The 21,252-nt window shown below is 38.4% G+C and overlaps 1 protein-coding gene across 2 annotated transcripts in view; it reads right to left on the bottom strand.

Annotated features, from left to right (window-relative positions):
- LOC107043439 (eukaryotic translation initiation factor 4 gamma 1) overlaps positions 1-21,252 on the bottom strand; it is a 212,800-nt gene that overhangs the window by 92,907 nt on the left and 98,641 nt on the right. The gene's annotated exons all lie outside the window — the stretch shown is intronic.

The following is a 21,252-nucleotide window of genomic DNA, read 5'->3' as shown; positions in this document are numbered from 1 at the left end:
GTTTGTCGCGATGTGGCAATCTTCGTGTTTAACACTGTCTATATGTATCTTTATACATAATTATACCGTTGTAAATCTCAAAATTTCCTGGAACGTTCACTGCGCGCAAAAATTCCCTAGGCCTTCGCCACCCTGTATATGACGGTCGGTACGACGGCGCGCGCGCATTCACGCACGCACGCCTTCCGACCTCTCCAACACAAACTGTAATGACCCTCCTCTATTCATATTCAATTTTCTTAACCATGCACTCAACATCCGCAAAAAATTCGACACAGAAACTTGATGAGGGAATTTTACCGATTATTCGTTATTCTATTTTATTCACAAAATTGTGGATGTTATATCACTCAGTATCAAAATTACTATACAATATTTGAGGATAAAACCATGGAGTACAAAATGGCACTGAATAATCCCAAATATCAGGGGTGGAACATGGCCTCAATGAGGGCCTCTCCGGGGTCGAATGAACCCGGAAAAGCAAAACTCTCCAATGGTTCACTCTTCAACTTTTTTCTGTTTATTTCCTTGTAAAAAAAATATTTGATCTCAATGTTACGAATATGAAGAAGAACTCGATAATTGAAGAAAAACACGGCTCGCACGTTGGAGTCGCGAATCCCGACTGACGTAGTCGGGAGTCCGTCGCGACGCCCGTACGTCAGTCAACCCCTCCCTTTTTTTTATTCGTGTGGAGTTCGAGTGAAATGCGCGCCCTCCGATTAACCTCAATACGCAACGAGATTTTTGTCTTTTATGTTTCAAAGTGTGGAAACATTTATATATATTAATTATATAATATTTCTTGTTTTTCTACGATGACAATTTTCACCGCGACCTACGCACTACCGTGACTTGTCACACCCTCTGAATTGAAAAGCGGTCAAGTAGAGCTGAACCAAGGATGTTTGGTTAATTCTCGCGAATTAAAAAAGCAGTGAAAGAATTCTAGGAAACTCACTGAAAAATTTTTTTGTGATGATTATTGAAATAAAAATAAAATAAAGTCATTCACATTCTTTTTCTTTGCAAAAATATGAAACCCTTATTGCGCGTGACAACTCTCGACCTATGGCACCGACACTGGCTCCAAACCCTACTCTGGTAGCCCATTCCCGGTGAATGCGCACAGTTATCCAAATGAGAAAATCAAAAGCACTCTTGTTCCGCCCCTCTCTTTCCAACACACATACAAAATCTGAAAGACAAATCGAATGTTATTGACATGAGGTGTTACTCTTTCACGTTCAAGTGCATCGACTTGCTGCCTACATGTTCAATTGTTATATATAGTACCACAAGAACATGAAAATTTCGCATACTTTGCGGTGAGTTCGTGGCACTTAAACGTACGTTTCAAGTTATAGTCCAGGCGTCAGAGCTTTTATTGGTATAAAAATTCCTAGAGTGGAATTTTTTTCCATCGCTTGCTTTATGTGTAAATAGTGAAATGTTAAAAATGTTTAACAAAATTCGGTACGGAACATATTGTTTAAACAATTGAACAGGGCGATTTTAGTTTTTTTCAAATATCTCCGAAAATAGCGACTTTAGGACAAAAAATATATTATACAAAAAGATTCCCTACAAAATTCTGCACAAAAATGGTCTTCATAGTTTTTTTGATTGAAATGATAGTTTTGAAGATATCATCGTGCGAACCAGGCCGCTCGGCGCTTGAACAGGCGTACGCTATGATCAGTTGAAACTCAAAGGTATGGAAATAATTTCCGATCGATATTTTTAAAAAATTATTAAACAGGTGGAATAATATCAATATAATAATATATAATATTTCATTTATTCAAGATTATGCTACATGAATGTCCTTTTTTTTACTGAATTATTTTCCTTCTTTTGCGTTGAGGTTGGTCCCGGAGTTCAAGCTGCATTGGTACTTCGGGTTCTCTAGTTTTTTCAGTGTCTCCACTATCTTTATCTTCTCTCGACGTTCCAAATGAACGTCTTGCCAGCTTTGTAGTTGATGGTAGACTCTGAATGCATGCTGTCGGGCTGCTGCACGAGTAGGGGGCAATGAAGCAAGATTGAATCAGCTTTTCGCCACTACTTTTTTGAAGCACATGAATCTCCATTCGTCCAAGTAGTATTTGTCTTTCGTTTGAGCTCCATACAACGCAATAATCAGTTTTTCTGTAGCGGTTTCTAGAAAGTCGTGGTGAGAATCCTGGGTAAGAAATGGGTCAAAAGTACAATAGACCTATACAAACCCGTGCATGGGTAGGGATGATACCTTCCCTCAGCTGCAACGAGATCAATTATACCGACAAGTCGCTGCAATACTTCTCTCCCCCATACATCGTTTCTGCCCTCCGCTGCGGCGATTAAATTTATTTTAAAAGCGAGAGTAGTAATACTCCTCACTGTGTCTCCATCCCAGCTTTATCCTCATTCATTTTCCATCTCTGGGGAAGATGCAGAGTCTTTAGTTTAATTAAAATCCAAAGTGATTCATTTTTTCCGATGAAAAATCGTATAACGTGTTCATAAGTCTCGGTGCGAGCGCGGCGAGACAGTTGCTGTAACGGACGCGCTCGTTCGCACGGTTGTCTCTCTAAATCTATCATCCCAATCGCAAAAAATGTACAGAACTTTTTTGTGTAGAATTTTATGGCAAATCTTTTCGTATTTTATATTTTTGATCCTAAGGTCGATATTTTTGGAGATATTTGAAAAAAACGCTGAAATCACCCGTTTATTTGTTTAAACAATATGTTCCGGACCGAATTTTGTTGAACATTTTCAATATTTCTTTATTTATACATCAAATAAGCGATTTAAACAAAAATTCTCTAGGAATTTTTTCATCCATCTACTGATTTTACCGCCTCTGACGCCTGGACTATTATAGAAATTGATCAATTTAGATTCATCTGGCAAACTTGACGAGTTCACTTGTGTGCCCGAAATTTTTAGAAAAATATGGCGATTAATTGTGAATGGTCCAGTGGTATTTGGGAAATTATTTTTTCCAGAATTCCATCCAAAAGAATCGTTCCAAATATTCTTCGTCGCTGTATGCAACAAAGGTGACCACAAAATTATCAAAAATTTTTCATTTGAATTCCACTATTTTATTTATTCAGATTTTAAAAATTAAAAAAAAAACTCGAATAAATAAATTTCAATATTTAAAATTGTACCAAATCTCAAATGAAACGTATCCACAAGATTTTCGCGTAAAAGTCTCAGGGTGTGTAGTGTGTGGAAGACAGAAAAGTTAGTTAATCACCATACTCACTGCACTTAGGGATGCTTGAGCATATTTTTTGTGACTTGACACCTCAATGTTCACCAATCTGAATCCTCAAAATCGCTGAGCAATCAAACAAAGTGACATTGCTTATGAAGGATTGTTTATGTTATGTTTATGAATAGTTAGAATTGGGGTGTAACAGGGCGTTGCCTCAATGCAAGTCGAAATCACCCTGAAATTGTTAAAAAACAAAACGACGTGAAGTTGAACGGTGTACGACTTTACTCTTCACCCTATTAGATCTCGCCCACACGAGAAGACGTCTATATGCACCCCCTACATCTCAATTCATAGGTAGGTAGCCTAGTTTCCAAGCCGTGTGCAAAAGAACGGTCTGCAATGTGCAGTGATGAAGGAGGAAAAGAGGAGGGTTACCGGAAGATCGATAACTACATGCAGCCCAAAACCCTCTTACCCTCCCTCAGTTGTTCCCCACGTTCATCGGTTTTGCTCTCCTCTACCCTCACATCAACGGCCACAACCTAGATCCACAGTAGTCTAGAGTTTAGAGTAGTTCGCGGTAGAGTTGACCCAGTTGAGGAGTTGAATAAAACTTGTAATAAAAATAATTTTCCATGGACTTATTGAGATGAGAGACGAAATATTAGATTATTCAAACTCACCGAGTTTACTTGGAATTTATTTCAGGATTTATTTTTAGAAAACTTGTTGGTTGATAGAATCAATTCAGAGAACGTGGAGAGGGAAAGACAACAAAANGGGGGGGGGGGGGGGGGGGGGGGGGGGGGGGGGGGGGGGGGGGGGGGGGGGGGGGGGGGGGGGGGGGGGGGGGGGGGGGGGGGGGGGGGGGGGGGGGGGGGGGGGGGGGGGGGGGGGGGGGGGGGGGGGGGGGGGGGGGGGGGGGGGGGGGGGGGGGGGGGGGGGGGGGGGGGGGGGGGGGGGGGGGGGGGGGGGGGGGGGGGGGGGGGGGGGGGGGGGGGGGGGGGGGGGGGGGGGGGGGGGGGGGGGGGGGGGGGGGGGGGGGGGGGGGGGGGGGGGGGGGGGGGGGGGGGGGGGGGGGGGGGGGGGGGGGGGGGGGGGGGGGGGGGGGGGGGGGGGGGGGGGGGGGGGGGGGGGGGGGGGGGGGGGGGGGGGGGGGGGGGGGGGGGGGGGGGGGGGGGGGGGGGGGGGGGGGGGGGGGGGGGGGGGGGGGGGGGGGGGGGGGGGGGGGGGGGGGGGGGGGGGGGGGGGGGGGGGGGGGGGGGGGGGGGGGGGGGGGGGGAGGGGGGGCGTTTAGCCATCTGCGTAGGTGAGGGGGGAAACGGCTTTCAACAAGAGACTGGCTGGTGCTGATGGCTTCGGAAGTTCGTTCGCCGAAGTACGTATGAGAAGTGGTAGGGCCTCCTTTGGGCAAGAAAGAACAGAAGAGAATGCGCAACTTTATAACTTCGCTCAACCTTCACGCGGTGTAGACGTCTCGGCCAGACAAACCCGGTTCGTTCAAAGTCTTCGTATCATTTTTTCCCTCTTTCTCACTTTAGAATATCATTTCTCTCGCCGAAAGTCGATGCCATTAATACAGACCTAATTGAAACCCAAATATCTCAGTTTTCATAAGTAAGTGAGAGATCTATCTTTGTCGGTTAAACAGACCAATAATATACTCCTTATTGATTAGCAGAAACATGTCCAAGTCTAGATTAATTGATCTTCAATTTTTTACGCTTCGGAGAAAATTCAAAATCATGTAATACGAGATATACTCGAATAAGCAAATCTGGCATGGGATTTTATTTTTCTTTTAAATATTCGAGAATAATCCGACAAAAGTAGCGGGCAGAGAAAAGCACAGTCGAAGCGGGTTTCTCGATCCTGTTAGCGACTGGCAGTTGACCTTGGAAAAGCATCAACAGAGGCATCGGTGTTTGTGCATAGTAGTATTGGTGAATAGTAAAACATTCAACCGTAGGTGGTTTTCAGTGGAGATTTTGCGCGTACTTCATGGTGAAGGAGAGAAAGGACACCTGGAATGGTGTGTGACGCCGCAGCACACGCCGTAGTGGCAAAAGTGGAGGGTCGATATTCAGCGGCCTTCCCGTCCGGACAATGACCTATGCATCGTGGCGCCCCGCTTTGTTACCACCATCCTTTTTACGTTTCCACTAGCGATTTTGGAGAGGAAGGAGGTGAGAGGATAGTCAGTGCGTTTCATGCTGTGTGCGTTTGCATCATCATAAATAAGAATGACTGATATACCTGATCCGTTTTGTGACTTTCATTTTTTTAAGCCTGCCAGATGACATTAAGCCACATACATTAAGTGGTCGCACAATGAGGGAATCTCCGTCGTTTTTCGATTTTTTTTACACAAAAACTTCGTAAGGGAAAAATTCATAAAAATTTGTATTTCTATTTTCAAGTATATTAAACAAATTGATAATTTTTTGGTATAGATTAACACCAACGAATTATTAAAATCTTTTGAAAACTCGATTCTCTGAAAATCCGCGTGTTTAACTCGAAATTTCAAAATTTTGCACCGAATGAAATCCAGCTCTTGGTTTATCTGACAACTGTTTCTATTTTCTATCCCTGCAAAATACACGGGACGGGGATTCTCTTGCCATGCGATCAACTGCGACCACTTGAAATGCAAGTAAATCTGAGTTTCATAAATTCTCTTCATTTGGTGAGTTCGGAGACTCAAAAGTTATCACCACCAAATCCTTAGCACCACGAAAGTGTTATGGAACAAGTTGAGGGGGATCTGAGGAGGATAAATAATTTTTAAAAATGTTTAAAAGTACGAGGTGACTGACAGTTGTGAGCGCCGCCATCTTGGAAGTCCCGTGGAGTCCGGGGAGGCGGTACCTCGTATTTTTAATCATTTATAAAAAATATTTATTCTCCTCAGATCACTCTCAACTTGTTTCATAACACTTTTGTGGTGCTAAAGATTGTGGTGATAACTTTTGAGCCTCGGAATTTACCAAACGAGGAGAATTTGTGGAGCACAGAATTAGCCGCATTTCGGTAGTATTTTTTATCCTTCTGCCCTCTTAAGCAACTACAGTTTACAGGAAATAAATTCATAATTTTTTTTATAATTTTTATATAATCTTAGAAAGTTTGAAGAAGAATTTTCTAACACTAATGTAAGAAAATTTGAGACCGAGGTGAGTATGACCTCCGGGATTTACTAGAAACAATATGATACAATGGAGGATGGAAGGATGAAATGATCATCTGCTCCTCATCACAGCCATAGCCGTGTCATGTCTTTGGTCGCGACGACCGCTTATTTCGCTCTCGATTTCTGCATAATTATTGCTATTTGCTCTCCAGTTCACAGAATTCTGTAGAATTTTATCGTCGGTAAATAACAAAGTCGATCGGGGGAGCTATCACCCTGAAGAACATGAATATAACCCTTAACTTCATCTTCAATACGTAAACTATAATTATTAACTACGAAAACTATATGGAAACAATCATACGGAGGAATTGTCGTTTATTTGTTTGTTTTTATTTTTTTTTATATCTCAGCTGAAACGACCCCGAGAATGCCACCTAGTGATCGTACGGTGTAGACCAGTCAAATAAGGACTTTTTTTTGGCCGAAATCAAGGATGATAGAAGAAGGAGAAAAACCATGAGATATCATGCGAAAGAATGATATGAAACACATACTAAGTCTTTGTGATTGTAGCAAACCGGGAAATTGTTTAAAAAAACTCAAAACTGCAAAATTAAGCGTCCACGCGACCTTTTTTGCTTTACGGCGACGAAACCGTGATAGATGGGATAAAAATGCATAAGACTCAATTTGTAAAGCATGAAATTTCCTACAAAAAAATCAGTGGCGGCATTTTCGTAATTTCAGCCGTCAAGCCGCCAATGCCGAAAAGTCCATTTTAGTTGCAAAATGCAAATAATTTATGAAAAAGTTCATTAAAAAATCTGAAAAAATCAGGATGCATCTTGACCCTTCACAGAATGTCTCCAGGAGAGGAAATTTTTTTAAAAACGTTTTTCAATTTTTCAGGAGTCTCCATTTTTCTCTTTTTTTTCATTTTTAAACCAAAATTTGCCATAATATAACTTTTGATCCAGTTATCCAAAACGAGAAAAAATCACCTTTTGTTCTTATTCCAATAAGATAACTATCTTATTGGAATAAGAACAAAAGGTGATTTTTTCTCGTTCTCTCCTCTCCATTTTCACTCTTTTGACCTTTTCACTCAACTTTCATATTTAACTTATTATTTGCTGATAAACTAAAAAAATGCTGTTTTTTCAATATATAATGTGACTGGAAAAATTTTTGATCAAGCACGGTAGCTTTATCTCAAACTTGAGTCATTGTGATCAATCTTGAATTTTTTCATATTTTTCGTGGCATTTGTTAACGTAGATTTTTAATAATAGAAGGAAAAATTGTCGATTTTTGTCATTTTTTCAATGTCTAAAAATTCTTTGATTTTTTTTTAAATTTTTTGATATCTTGGTATTTTTTTATATTTTCAATACTTAGTGAGCTATAAATTATTTTAGATTTACGGAAATGTTGTCGTCGGGCGCCACATTCTCCGCGTAGCGGAACTTCTGCAAACGTTTTCTTTGCTAATTTCCTCCAAAAATATGAAAAAATTACCACAAGTAATACCATGAGAGCTTCAAAATTGTCGAGCAATTTCCGATAGGTTCGTTGCAAATAAACGAACGAGTCAAGTTTTTCAGGTTAAAAAATCACGAGTGCGAAGCATGAGTAATTTTTCCTGCAAAACTCAACGACTTCGTTTGTGTGCAGGGAACCTTGAGAGAATTCCTCGATTAATTTTGAAGCTCGAGTAGTATTCGGGAGGGAATTTTCCCATCCAAATGTCGGCCAAAAGAATTGCACTATGAGACAAAATCCATCTGACAGTTCCAACCAGGGGTTCACTCGACCACGGAATCTTGTTTTCCACAAATATAGTCAACATGAAAATTAACCAGTTGAATTATCAAATATTATCAGCTGAATACCGTGTTGACTATATGAAATAACAGTCGAATAGTGCAATTCTATTGGCTGACATTTGGATGAGGAAAATTCCCAAAAAAAATTTTGTCAACAATCAATAGTGCACAAACTCAGTGGGAGCTTCTGTTTTGCACCTCTGTATATCGTGGATGGAACATATTTGTATGAGGTACTTATAAATGATACTGAATATATGCAATGCACTTGTAGCTATCAGCAATTTGTTGAAACGAGTAAATTGAATTGAAAAACAAGCTATGCCTTTTATCATCTTCATTCGTCCAACCCTGAGTTGCTCAATACGCACAGGAGTTTAAATTACAAGTTCCCATTGAGTTTGTGTACTGTTGACTGTTAACAAAAAATTTTTTTCTAATTTTTTCATATTTTTGGAGGAAATCAGCAAAGGAAACGTTTGCAGAAGTTCCGCTACGCGGAAAATGTGGAGTATGGAGATCAAGCGCGCGGGGTGGGGTGCGCCCGACGACAACATTTCCCTAAATCTAAAATAATTCATAGCTCACTAAGTATTGAAAATATGAAAAAATACCAAGATATCAAAAATTTTTTGAAAAAATGAGAGAATTTTTAGACATTGAAAAAATGACAAAAATCGGAAATTTTTCCTTTTATTATTAAAAATCTACGTTAACAAATGCCAACAAAAATATGAAAAAATTCAAGATTCATCCCAATTACTCAAGTTTGGGATACAGCTACCGAGTTTGATCAAAAAATTTTCCAGTCAGAGTATATATTGAAAAAACAGCAATTTCTTCAGTTTATCAACAAATAATAAGTTAAATATGAAAGTTGAGTGAAAATGGAGAGAGAACGAAAAAAAATTACCTTTTGTTCTTATTTCAATAAGATAACTGAATCAAAAGTTATGTTATGGCAAATTTTGGTTGAAAAATGAAAAAAAATAGAAAAATGGGGACTCCTGAAAAATCGAAAAATGTTTTTTAAAATATTTCCTCTCCTAGAGACATTCTGTGAAGGGTCAAGATGCATTCTGATTTTTTTCTGATTTTTTAATCAACTTTTTCATAAGTTATTTGCATTTTGCAACTAAAATGTTGGCGGCGAATCAGCTTTTTCGCAGTTCAACTTTGAGCGCGTTTGACGGTTTGACGGTTGAAATTACGAAAATGCCGGCACTGACTTTTTTGTAGGAAATTTTATGCTCTACAAATTAAGTCTTATGCGTGTTTACCCGATCTATCACGGTTTCGTCGGCGTAAAGCAAAAAAGATCGCATGGACGCTTAATTTTGCGGTTTTTAGTTTTTTTAAACAAGTTCCCGGTTTGTTACAATCCCAAAAACTTAATATGTGTTTCACATCATGCTTCCGCATGATATCCCATGGTTTTCATCCTTCTTCTATCATCCTTGATTTCCAAACCGTAATTTAACTGACCTAGTGTCTCACGGATCTAACTGTATAGCACACTGAATAAGAGAGAGACAAAACATTATAGAGCAACACTTCTGGTTTGAAACACACGGTAAGCGTTCTAGGAATAAGGCCAAGGCGGAAGTCGCCAATTCTACTAACTGATCTGTTAACATTGAGTCTCTTTTGTTTGGGCATACGCCGTCATTCGCAAGAAGCTACAAGAGCACGTGGCATAGATGTGTGTCTGCAAGTCAGACTTTATGTTTACGTGGTATGAATGTTTGATGATACTCAAATGTAAATACTTTGAAAACCGCTAGGAACATATGTCAAGAGAATGGAAAAAAGATCTGTAAAACATCTGTAATTTTTTTAAGATTCTACAAGGGTATTTACATATTTTGCAAAAAATGAACAAATAAAAATCAAAGCCAAATCAAGAAATGTCCAATGGATCATGGAATGTGCTATCAGATTATTATGGGGAGTATAACTTTGAATAGAAGGTTTTTCAAAAAAATCTTCATAAAATGAAAAATTCAATAGAGACAGGATTCAAAGTTCTTGGCGCGGATCAGAAGATACAGATTGATACGAGACAATGAGTTGGAAAACTCCGCGCCAAGAACTTTGAATCCTGTCTCTACTGAATTTTTCATTTTATGAAGATTTTTTTGGAAATCCTTCTATTCAGAGTTATCCTCCCCATAATAATCTGATAGCACATTCCATGATCCATTGGACATTTCTTGACTTGGCTTTGATTTTTATTTGTTTATTTTTTGCAAAATTTCTATGGGACTTGTGGTTTCCAGAAAAAAATGTTTTTTCTTTCCAGAAACGACACCACAAAACTTTTTCTTGGCGCAGTTTTTTTGCAAAAACATTTGTTTTTGTTTTTTTGGGAGATTTCAGTCATTTTTCCAAAACGAGCACACGATCATTTTCGTATGAATCGAATTGATTTTTTTCCGCGCAACAGAAACTATTTTCAATCACTTCTGCTCTAAGAAAAAAAGGTATTTCTTTCCTACATTTATTTATAATTCATGCTCCGATTCGATTTGAGAATTTCATGAGAAAATCAAACGTTCAAATTACCCGCGTAAAATAACCTCAGAAATAAACTCGCCCACATGTTATTCACGGACTGAGTTGAAAATCTAAATTAATCGAGGATAGGGGAAAAATTTCTATGCAATATACAGCGCTATATGACCTTGTTCATCAATTTTTCATTAATTTTTACAATAAGTCGATGATGAGTATAAAAAATGCAAATCAGTAGAATTCAAGAAGGAGAGAGAAAGAGTAATGCGCTATTCAAATCTCCCTCCTCTGCGCGTGAGAGCGTTGGAGCACACTGCTACCAACTTCAAAAACGAAATCTCACACTGCTCAGAGATAATGTGAAAGGCGAGAATGTGGATATGATCCCGTTACTATGCGCGTAATTTCCTTAATATTAAGTCGAAAAAGAAAATAGTGATATCAATGGAAAGCTCGTGGCCGATTTATGTGATGTAACTAAGGCTATTTTTTTCGTAGGGTATCACGTTTTCATTTTATTCAATAAATGTGTTTCGGTGGTAGTGGAGGGGGTAGTTCCTTCGTGTATAGATACGCGGTGGGTTCGGCCTGATGTTTTGCTCAGTCGGTCAAAACTTTCCTTGGCCGATACGCTATCGCGTATCTTGATATTTGTTAAGGAATTAATATAATATTGTCTAATATTATGGCACGGACAGGGAGTGGAATTTTCAGTACGATGAATTTCACAATGCTAATAATCTGTTTTACCACATGAGTAACTACTACCGCCACCATCGGAACCAATGTGAACTACATGCTGCGTAATATGATTTTATGTCATTAGGCCCGATAAACCGCGATTCTAACCTCGCTTCGCTCGGTTTTTGAGCCCAATGACAAAGTATCGTATGTCACACGGCGATAAAAGTATCATCTAGCGAATGTGATTATAATCCTCGCCTTCGTCTCGGATTATAAGGCCACATTCGCCAGATAATACTTTTATCGCCTGATGACATAATATACTATTAGGGGTCCCACCAGCCGTTGTTTGCCCTCCTTCCCACTATTCTCCATGACACTATACAATATAGGACATTGTTGGCAATTCCTGGATGCGAAAAATGAGAATTCGAGTTGCGCTGCCAACTTGATGGCCCGAGTGTGAACGTTCTCCGTAGAAGATAATGAAACGCCAAAAATGTGCATGATAGCTCGTTGCTATGTGCATATCTTCGTAAATATTGAACGAATCAAATTGATAACTCCATCAGTGTGAAGCGGATTGGTCATTTATGTAGTGTAACTAAGGACACTTTTCGTCTAAGTGGCCGCATTTTTTATTAGTAGATGGAAAATCCGTTGAGGGTAGTGGAAGGGGAAGCTGTGTCGTGTATAGATACTTGGTAGCTCTTGTCGCTTTTGTGAGGTTATCAGGCGCGAATTGGCGGATACGCTACCGCGTATCTCGATTTTTATAATAATTATGAATTTTTCTTGTTCGTTTTTTTTTGTTTTTTTACGGCCTTGCCAAGTTTTTATGGAGGCAGCAAGGCCACCAATAAAAACACATTATTGAATTTTTTCTACAAAATTTGAGGGTTTTACGAATTTCTTAACGCATGTGTTGATTTTCATGGAAGACCAAAAAAAAAGAAAAATTATGAGAATCAATAATTTAGTAGGTGTTTAAATTAATTCTCGGCCCCTAGATTAAATTGATTAGAACACATATTTGAATTTTTTGAAAATTCCGTAATAAAGGGCGTTTTGAAGCGCTATCTGTGAGCAATCAAACCACTCAAGTTCGATTGTGGTTCGATTAACACAACGTCAAAAGCATAATACATAAAAATGACTTTCGACAACGAGCACTTGAGGCACTCCGTTCTTTTCACCTTCGACTTAGAAAAACTGCCGCAGAACAGCCCCCTCAACTCAACATAACTCCCATATAAGAATTTGAACTTGTTATTGACTTAGCCATGTACTAACCCACCCGGCGGCGACACTCGTTCTTGTAGGTGAAATGGCCGAAATTCGCCGGCCTTCTCCACAACACCACGTGCAAATGTTGAGTTAAATGTGGGAAATTTGTCAAGAGTCGAATGTCGAGGGTCAAATGTGAAGGGTTAAGTGTGTATGTTGAGTTAAAGGTGAAGTGAGACATAAACCATAAAAATCTAATAAACCTCGTGTATCATCTACCAAAAAATACCGACTACTTGTATTTTTCCGACATGCAAATCAGGATATAAAACGAATTCAAAAAGTCTCTTTCTTTTCAATACCCAAAGGTGAAGAATTGCGAAATAAGTGGGCAAAGGTCATTTGCAGAGACAAAGGAGAGTTAAAACCTTATCACCGAGTGTGTTCCAAACACTTCGATCCCTCTGATATCCTATTAGTCAAGAAATTTACGACAAAAGATGGGAATTTCCTCACTCACAGGGAACACTAGGGAGGTGTTCCCCTCCGATTTTGATCAAACTCATATATGTTGTAGAGGACTCAAAACTAAAGGACACGTATTTTTTTTATCGGCTAATACGCGGCTTTAGGGGGGGAAACCATGGTCAGAACGTGACCATCTTCGGGGATGATCTTTCAATCCCACCTATAAGGAGGGTGTTTTTACAAATGTTCATCACGGTAATTAATAACTTGTGAGAACGTATAAAAATCACAATTGATAGCTCCTCCGGGGGTTGAAATTGGGGCGGGGGGTAAACTATCTCGTAAAAATTTTGTTTTTCAAAGAAAAAAAAAAAGGCTCATAATTTAATAAAACCAATTGCTTTTGGAAGAGCATGGAAAAATGCAGAATACCTGTTTTTGGATTTTCCCCGTGTAGCGAATTGAATTTTCATAAAAATTTTAAATCGAATCTGAATTCAGCCGCCAAAAAATCATAGTGAAAACTGCCATCTGCAGACCCAGCCAAAATTTTAAAAAACACTATAAAACTAGAAGTTTAGGGTTATTTACATGGAGGTAATAAATCACGTGATTGATTATTCCCGAAAACTGTGGAAATGGGGCCCGAGGTCAATTACACCGGTGTCTCGACCTCTTTTCTCTTCCTAGCCCAGGCACTTTAGATTTTAGTGCTCGATTAATTCCGAGGCCAATGATAATATACCAAATTGTTCAGAAAATTCCCCTGAACAACATATCAAAAAAGGTCCTGTCCGGATGGACCACCAAATTAGTTATTAATGAAAAACTATCAATTATTCATGCGCCAACGCCAAGAATACTCATAACTTGAGTTGGATACATCCAATTGGGATAAAAAAAATACTAAAATTTAGAGGATGAAATTATCTATGAATTCATAGCGAAAACCTACACTCAAAAACTTACGGTTTTTGCTTAAAAAATTCCCGAAGACTTTTTTCCTTTGATTTCTGCTAGACGATCAGCTGCTCTCTTAGCTCCTCCCCTTTTGACGCGCGCGCCTCGTGTAACGCCGTGCCATGCCCAGTAAGTTTGAAATCAGACTATGAACGCTGCGTATTCATGCTGTGAACTTTATCTATCAAGATAATAGATATATTGCATGTATTTATTATTTTTTGGTGATAGGAATAAATTAAACATTCAAGACAGGGTTTAAGTATCAACTTGTCGCAAGGATTATTTTTATTCTGATGTTAAAATGTACCCGCATTTGCCTAGGGCCGAGGGAAAACCTCACTGAGAAAAACCTGACCAGGTACCCGCGTTCATGATTAATGTTACAGTGATTGAAAGAAATGATAAAATATTGGGGGAGTGTGGTACAAAATGATGGTTCATTTTACCCCACTGTCCCCTAAACGTGTCCAAAAATCACGCGATTGAATGATTAAATAAAAATCGTATATCTCATGATTTCAAACTTACTGCGCATGGCGCGGCGTTACATGAGGCGCGCGCATCAAAAGGGGAGGAGCTAAGAGAGCAGCTGATCGTCTAGCAGAAATCAAAGGAAAAAAGTCTTTGGGAATTTTTTACGCAAAAACCGTAAGTTTTTGAGTGTAGGTATTCGCTATGAATTCATAGATAATTTCATCCTCTCAATTCTAGTATTTTTTTTATCCCAATTGGATGTATCCAACTCAAGTTATGAGTATTCTTGGCGTTGGCGCATAAATAATTGATAGTTTTTCATTAATAACTAATTTGGTGGTCCATCCGGACAGGACCTTTTTTGATATGTTGTTCAGGGAAATTTTCTGAACAATTTGATATATTATCATCGGCCTCGGAATAATTTCTCTTTACACATATTTTTCGAGCTAAAGTGCCTGGGCTATCCGTCCGTCGGACAGATAAGTACTTTTCTGCTCTGGGTATACCCATATATTTTGACCACGTGCACTCTGAGCAGGTGTCTCGACTAAATGGTCAATTGATTTGGTGAAAATTCATTTTTCTTGCAACAATCATTTTTTAAAAATCAACTTATGTGATTTTTGAGAGAATTAATACTATCTAGTCCAATAATTTTTGAGAATTGAGCAACATTTTTACGTTGACTGATTTCATAATCTCACTTAATCTTTGATTTTATAATTGATTTTTTGGTTGGTTATCTATGAGTGACGACTCTAATTATTATCTTGTGATGAATATCTTGCGAATAATTATTTAATTATATTGATATTTGAACGTGCGATAATCTCGTAAATTATTTATAATATTAATTGTGATTTCTGACTAAAAATCTCGAACGATAACTCGTATTGATAATGTATAAAGAATAATAATTTCGCTCTCGAATTTTGCAAATGAACTATTGTGATAAGAAAAGTTAATCATTGAATGACAAAGATTACACTGAAAAAATATATAATACAACATGACTGAAATTGATCTTGTCTACTTTCTCAAATTATTCCTGCTGATTGTTTTAAGAGCAATTATTTTGTCGGTAATCCAGAACATTCAATTCTCATTTAACGTTATTTTTAAGATTTATATTTAATTTGATTTTTCACGAGTACTCCAGTGGTCACAGGTAATTGATGATAAAGTACAACTTTCGTCGTAACTGATATGATTTTTGCATTTTTATATATTTATTTTTATTGCTTCGTCGAGTTTTTCCTCATGTTGATCCTCGTGATCAGTTTTTTTAGTATTGTTCTGGATAATTTAACATTTAATGATCGCTGCTTTTCATTATTTTTCATTAGCCTCCTGGCAACCGTAGTTTTCGTAAATTTCATTAAAATTGTTCTTGATTTGATCGATTATTGATACATTTAATTTGTTTCCATCGATAAATCATTCCATTCCTTTCGAAAATAAAAAATCTAATCAACATTTACAAAAAATTATATTACACCCGGAACTGAAGTTTTCGGGGGTGAAAATAATAATTTCTCGGAAATATCACCCATCACAGTGGTAAAGTTTTTTATCCATTTCATCAAGGTAATATATAGCTGGTGAGGAATTATGAAAGTCATAATTGATAGTTCTTCCGGGGGTTGACATTTGGGGGGTAAACTACCCCTTTGAAATAATTTTTTTTATTAAAAAAATATATGGCTCAGGATTTTATGGACACGATTACATCGGGAAGATCACGAAATAATACAGTATACTTTTTTTCGCATTTATCTCGCCATCGAAATTATGAAGTAAGAACATTAATTTCTGTTATAAGTTACTGATTCCAAATATTTGAATTTTCAATTTTGATTATAATAGTCTGCACGTGAAGATTATTTTCCTTCAGAATCCGGCATTATGATGACAACAATAACAGATTAAAGAAACAATGATCCACTGGGATAGAATTTTCTTCTACTTCAGGTGCAGCAATGTTGTGGTTATTCCAAGGAAAAGCAGCCACAAATATAAAAAAAACTTGCCGAATAACCGGAATTTTTCCATATAGTATTATTCATCTTATAGTTTTTGTGTCTGGGAAAGCTGGGTAATGGTTCCATGAGGTGATTCATCATTATACTATATATGATGTTAACACATTGCTGAAAACGTTAATGAATCCAAACAAAGTAACAATATTCATGCGAACGTCACTTATACCCAAAAATAGCGTATCAGTTCAGTAATCATGCATTTTTGATAACCCCGAATATTTCTGCAATTTTGTTCTCATCCGTTTCGCACAATGTTCAGTCTACATAAACATGTCACGGGAAAACATTCTCTTTCTGATTGTATATCTCCAATTGTTTTCACCATGAGATTCAATCCTATAAACGTTATTAAGCTCCTCATGGCATCATTTGCAGTGATGAATCTTGTGGAAACTCCTGTAACTAATGAAGAACGAGAATTGGCAACTAATTTCGAGAACATATTGAAAGAAACTATGGAGAAATATAATGGTGTGGAAATGATTGAAGAATCCACTCTCGATTTCCAAGAACCGTATAAAGCTATCGAAATGATACCAATTTAGGATATAGAATTCCAACTGTGTCTTAAAGAATCACCTGATAGTTGTTCGGATGATGACGAACCTATAGGCTATAAATATTTAAAAAAAGCGGTTGAATTCTGGAGGAGTGCGAAAACCCAGAAAAATCTGTCTATAAAAACCGTTTCCAATAGATTAAAAAAAGTGAAATCCATTCAACAATTACGTCGCTAGGCGCATCAAGTCAATAAAGAAGGAACTTATATGGAGAAGTTGAAGCGTATATCAGAGTATACATTGAAAAATATGAAGAATGCTATTGATTGATGGAGTTAATTGTTCATGATGCAGACCTACGAAGATGGGCTCTGCAAGTCCAGAAAGATATTGGAAATGAGGAGATTCGTTTCAAGGCCTCCCCGTGGTGGCTACATTACTTCAAAAGAGCTCATCGTATTACATCTCGCAAGATTACTAAATTCGTGACGCGTAAAACAATGGAAAATCAAGAAGATTTACAAAAAGAGCTGATGAATTCGTGCAAAAAATCAAACCATATTTTGAAATGTACGGCTCGACAAACATCTATAATTCTGATCAAAGTGGTTTTCAATTGGAAACGCATTCGGGATGAACTTTGGCGGACAAGGGGTCTAAAGAAGTCTCGTGCATTATACAATCTATAACATCCACGACACACAGTTATACGATACAACCCACGATATCTGCTGATGGAAAATTATTGTCACCTCTTTTAATTATTTACAAGGTACCCTCCGGAACGGTTGATCCAAGGATCCAGGAGAATCTATTCAGATCTTCAAATGTTTATGTACCGGCTTCAAAATCGGGAAAACTGACTTGTGGAAAGATGATATTTTTAATGTATAACAAGATGTGTCAAGTTATTTACACCGAATGTTCATCGTGGACCAAAAAGTCTACTGTTGACCGATTCATGGAGTGAACATTGCTCTCGCGTGGTAGAAGAGATAACTCCTCGGAATGAAGAATTATTAACTATGCTGATTCCGAAAGGGACGACCAGGAAGGTTCAACATCTTGATGTATACGGTTTCAGAATTTGGAAAACTTATGTCCGTCATTTTTCAGATACGGTCGTTCTCTTGAATCATGACATCAATTCATGCACGAAATAATGTAATAAAATTGCAATCTCTAGTTCATAATCAATTATCGTCACCAAGGTATCAAAATATATTTCGTTATGGTTGGTTCCAAAGTGGCTACATTGTTATTAGGTGTGTAACTTAATTTTTACCGATTTTTTTTCGAGCTTAAAATTATATTTAAAATAGAAATATATTCGCGGTCTTTTCTGGTTTTGAAAGGATCGGACAAAAGGTTTCAGAACACGGAACGGCAAGTCTATGTAAGTTACATAACCTTTTAGAATAGCAGAGTTTACGATGGCAACTGATAAACAGCACATTCGGCATTGCATTTTATACAAATTCCAATAAGGAAAAAATGCGTCTGAAGCACGGGAATCAATGTGTAGTGTTCTTGGTGCCGAANTTCGTTTCAAGGCCTCCCCGTGGTGGCTACATTACTTCAAAAGAGCTCATCGTATTACATCTCGCAAGATTACTAAATTCGTGACGCGTAAAACAATGGAAAATCAAGAAGATTTACAAAAAGAGCTGATGAATTCGTGCAAAAAATCAAACCATATTTTGAAATGTACGGCTCGACAAACATCTATAATTCTGATCAAAGTGGTTTTCAATTGGAAACGCATTCGGGATGAACTTTGGCGGACAAGGGGTCTAAAGAAGTCTCGTGCATTATACAATCTATAACATCCACGACACACAGTTATACGATACAACCCACGATATCTGCTGATGGAAAATTATTGTCACCTCTTTTAATTATTTACAAGGTACCCTCCGGAACGGTTGATCCAAGGATCCAGGAGAATCTATTCAGATCTTCAAATGTTTATGTACCGGCTTCAAAATCGGGAAAACTGACTTGTGGAAAGATGATATTTTTAATGTATAACAAGATGTGTCAAGTTATTTACACCGAATGTTCATCGTGGACCAAAAAGTCTACTGTTGACCGATTCATGGAGTGAACATTGCTCTCGCGTGGTAGAAGAGATAACTCCTCGGAATGAAGAATTATTAACTATGCTGATTCCGAAAGGGACGACCAGGAAGGTTCAACATCTTGATGTATACGGTTTCAGAATTTGGAAAACTTATGTCCGTCATTTTTCAGATACGGTCGTTCTCTTGAATCATGACATCAATTCATGCACGAAATAATGTAATAAAATTGCAATCTCTAGTTCATAATCAATTATCGTCACCAAGGTATCAAAATATATTTCGTTATGGTTGGTTCCAAAGTGGCTACATTGTTATTAGGTGTGTAACTTAATTTTTACCGATTTTTTTTCGAGCTTAAAATTATATTTAAAATAGAAATATATTCGCGGTCTTTTCTGGTTTTGAGAGGATCGGACAAAAGGTTTCAGAACACGGAACGGCAAGTCTATGTAAGTTACATAACCTTTTAGAATAGCAGAGTTTACGATGGCAACTGATAAACAGCACATTCGGCATTGCATTTTATACAAATTCCAATAAGGAAAAAATGCGTCTGAAGCACGGGAATCAATGTGTAGTGTTCTTGGTGCCGAAGTAGTATCTTATGAAACGTGTAATTATTGGTACAAACGTTTTAGAAGTGGTGATTTCGATCTGAGTGACCAGCCGCGTCCTGGACAGCCTCGAAAGTTTACAGATGCGGAATTGCAAACTCTACTGGATGAAGACGCAACGCAAACGCAATAAGAGCTTGCAGCTCAGTTAGGAGTCACCCGAACAGGTATTTCTAAGCGTTTGCGTCAAATGGGAAAAATCCAAAAACTTGGAAGGTGGGTCCCAGTAAAAACTCGTGGGTAGATCCCAGACAATCCAGTACATCGACGCCGAAACAGAACATCCACTTAAAGAAGATTCTCCTGTGTATCTGGTGGGACATGAAGGATGTGCTTTATTACGAACTCTTGGAAACGGGTCAGACGATGACTGCGGAACGCTACAGCCGACAACTGAACAAACTGAGCGAAGAACTTGATCGGAAAAGGCCATTTACTGGGCAAGGAAACAGGCAAGTCATACTGCTGCATGATAATGCTCGACCTCGCGTTGCTCGCGCGACTCAGAAGACCCTCTTAAACTTAGGATGGTTAAGTTCTCCCGCACGGGGCATATTCACCAGACTTGACCCCATCCGACTATCACTTGTTCCGGTCCATGCAGCACGCCTTAGTGGATAAACAATTTAAAACGCTGGACGATGTGCGTAAATTCGTCGATGACTTTATCGCCTCGAAGCCTGCAAGTTTCTTTCGCGACGACATTCGAATGTTACTTGAGAGATGGCGCAAGGTCATAGAAAACGATGAATAATATTTCCAAGATTAAGTTCGTTGTTCTCTATTTTTTTATATTTGTAATGATTTTTCTTTGGCCTCAACAAATACTCAATAAACCCTAACCCAGAAGTCTCGATTATCCAAACACGGCCAACTCATTACCTTCGTTCTCGTAATCCGACAAGTCTGAAACGCCAAAAACCATAACGCTAACACTGGACTTCGGGAACAATCAGCAGCTCATCCAATCCTTATTTCGTGTATTTAGGGCGCCAGCCGATTTTTAGCAACGCGGAATCGACAAACCGCAAACGGAACCGTATTTTCTTAAAACTAAATACTGATTGTCCCCAAAAATCCAATAACGACAAGAAACATATCGCAAACCATACGCAGAAATGTGGATTACGAGGGTACGGGATTTACTCGGCTGCTCAGTGTGCGGGTCGTGGAGAGAGGGGTGGATTCGTGGACGAGAACATCAATTAACAAAACCAATCATCGATCGAGAAACCAATAAACCAATGTCTTAAATTCCAAACGGGATAGGTAAGGTCGATATTGAATAATAAACACAATTGTACTGACGTGTTTCGCTATTGCCGATATTAATACAAAATCGTAAATTCGTACAAACACAAAATTACATGAATGTGACTCAACATAATTTTAAATACTCTGAAATGATCCATTAAACTCCAAAAGGACTCGAAAGATGCGAATAATAATTTTAAGTATGAAAAAGAAAGCGATCTCAATCCAAAGCTGCTAGAGAGAAGC

This window comes from Diachasma alloeum, unplaced genomic scaffold (assembly GCF_001412515.2).
Source record: "Diachasma alloeum isolate Michigan unplaced genomic scaffold, Dall2.0 Dall_scaffold_00573, whole genome shotgun sequence".
Taxonomy (NCBI): domain Eukaryota; kingdom Metazoa; phylum Arthropoda; class Insecta; order Hymenoptera; family Braconidae; genus Diachasma; species Diachasma alloeum.
The sequence above is the reverse complement of the archived record's forward strand: the minus strand, read 5'-3'. Positions and strand labels throughout refer to the sequence as shown.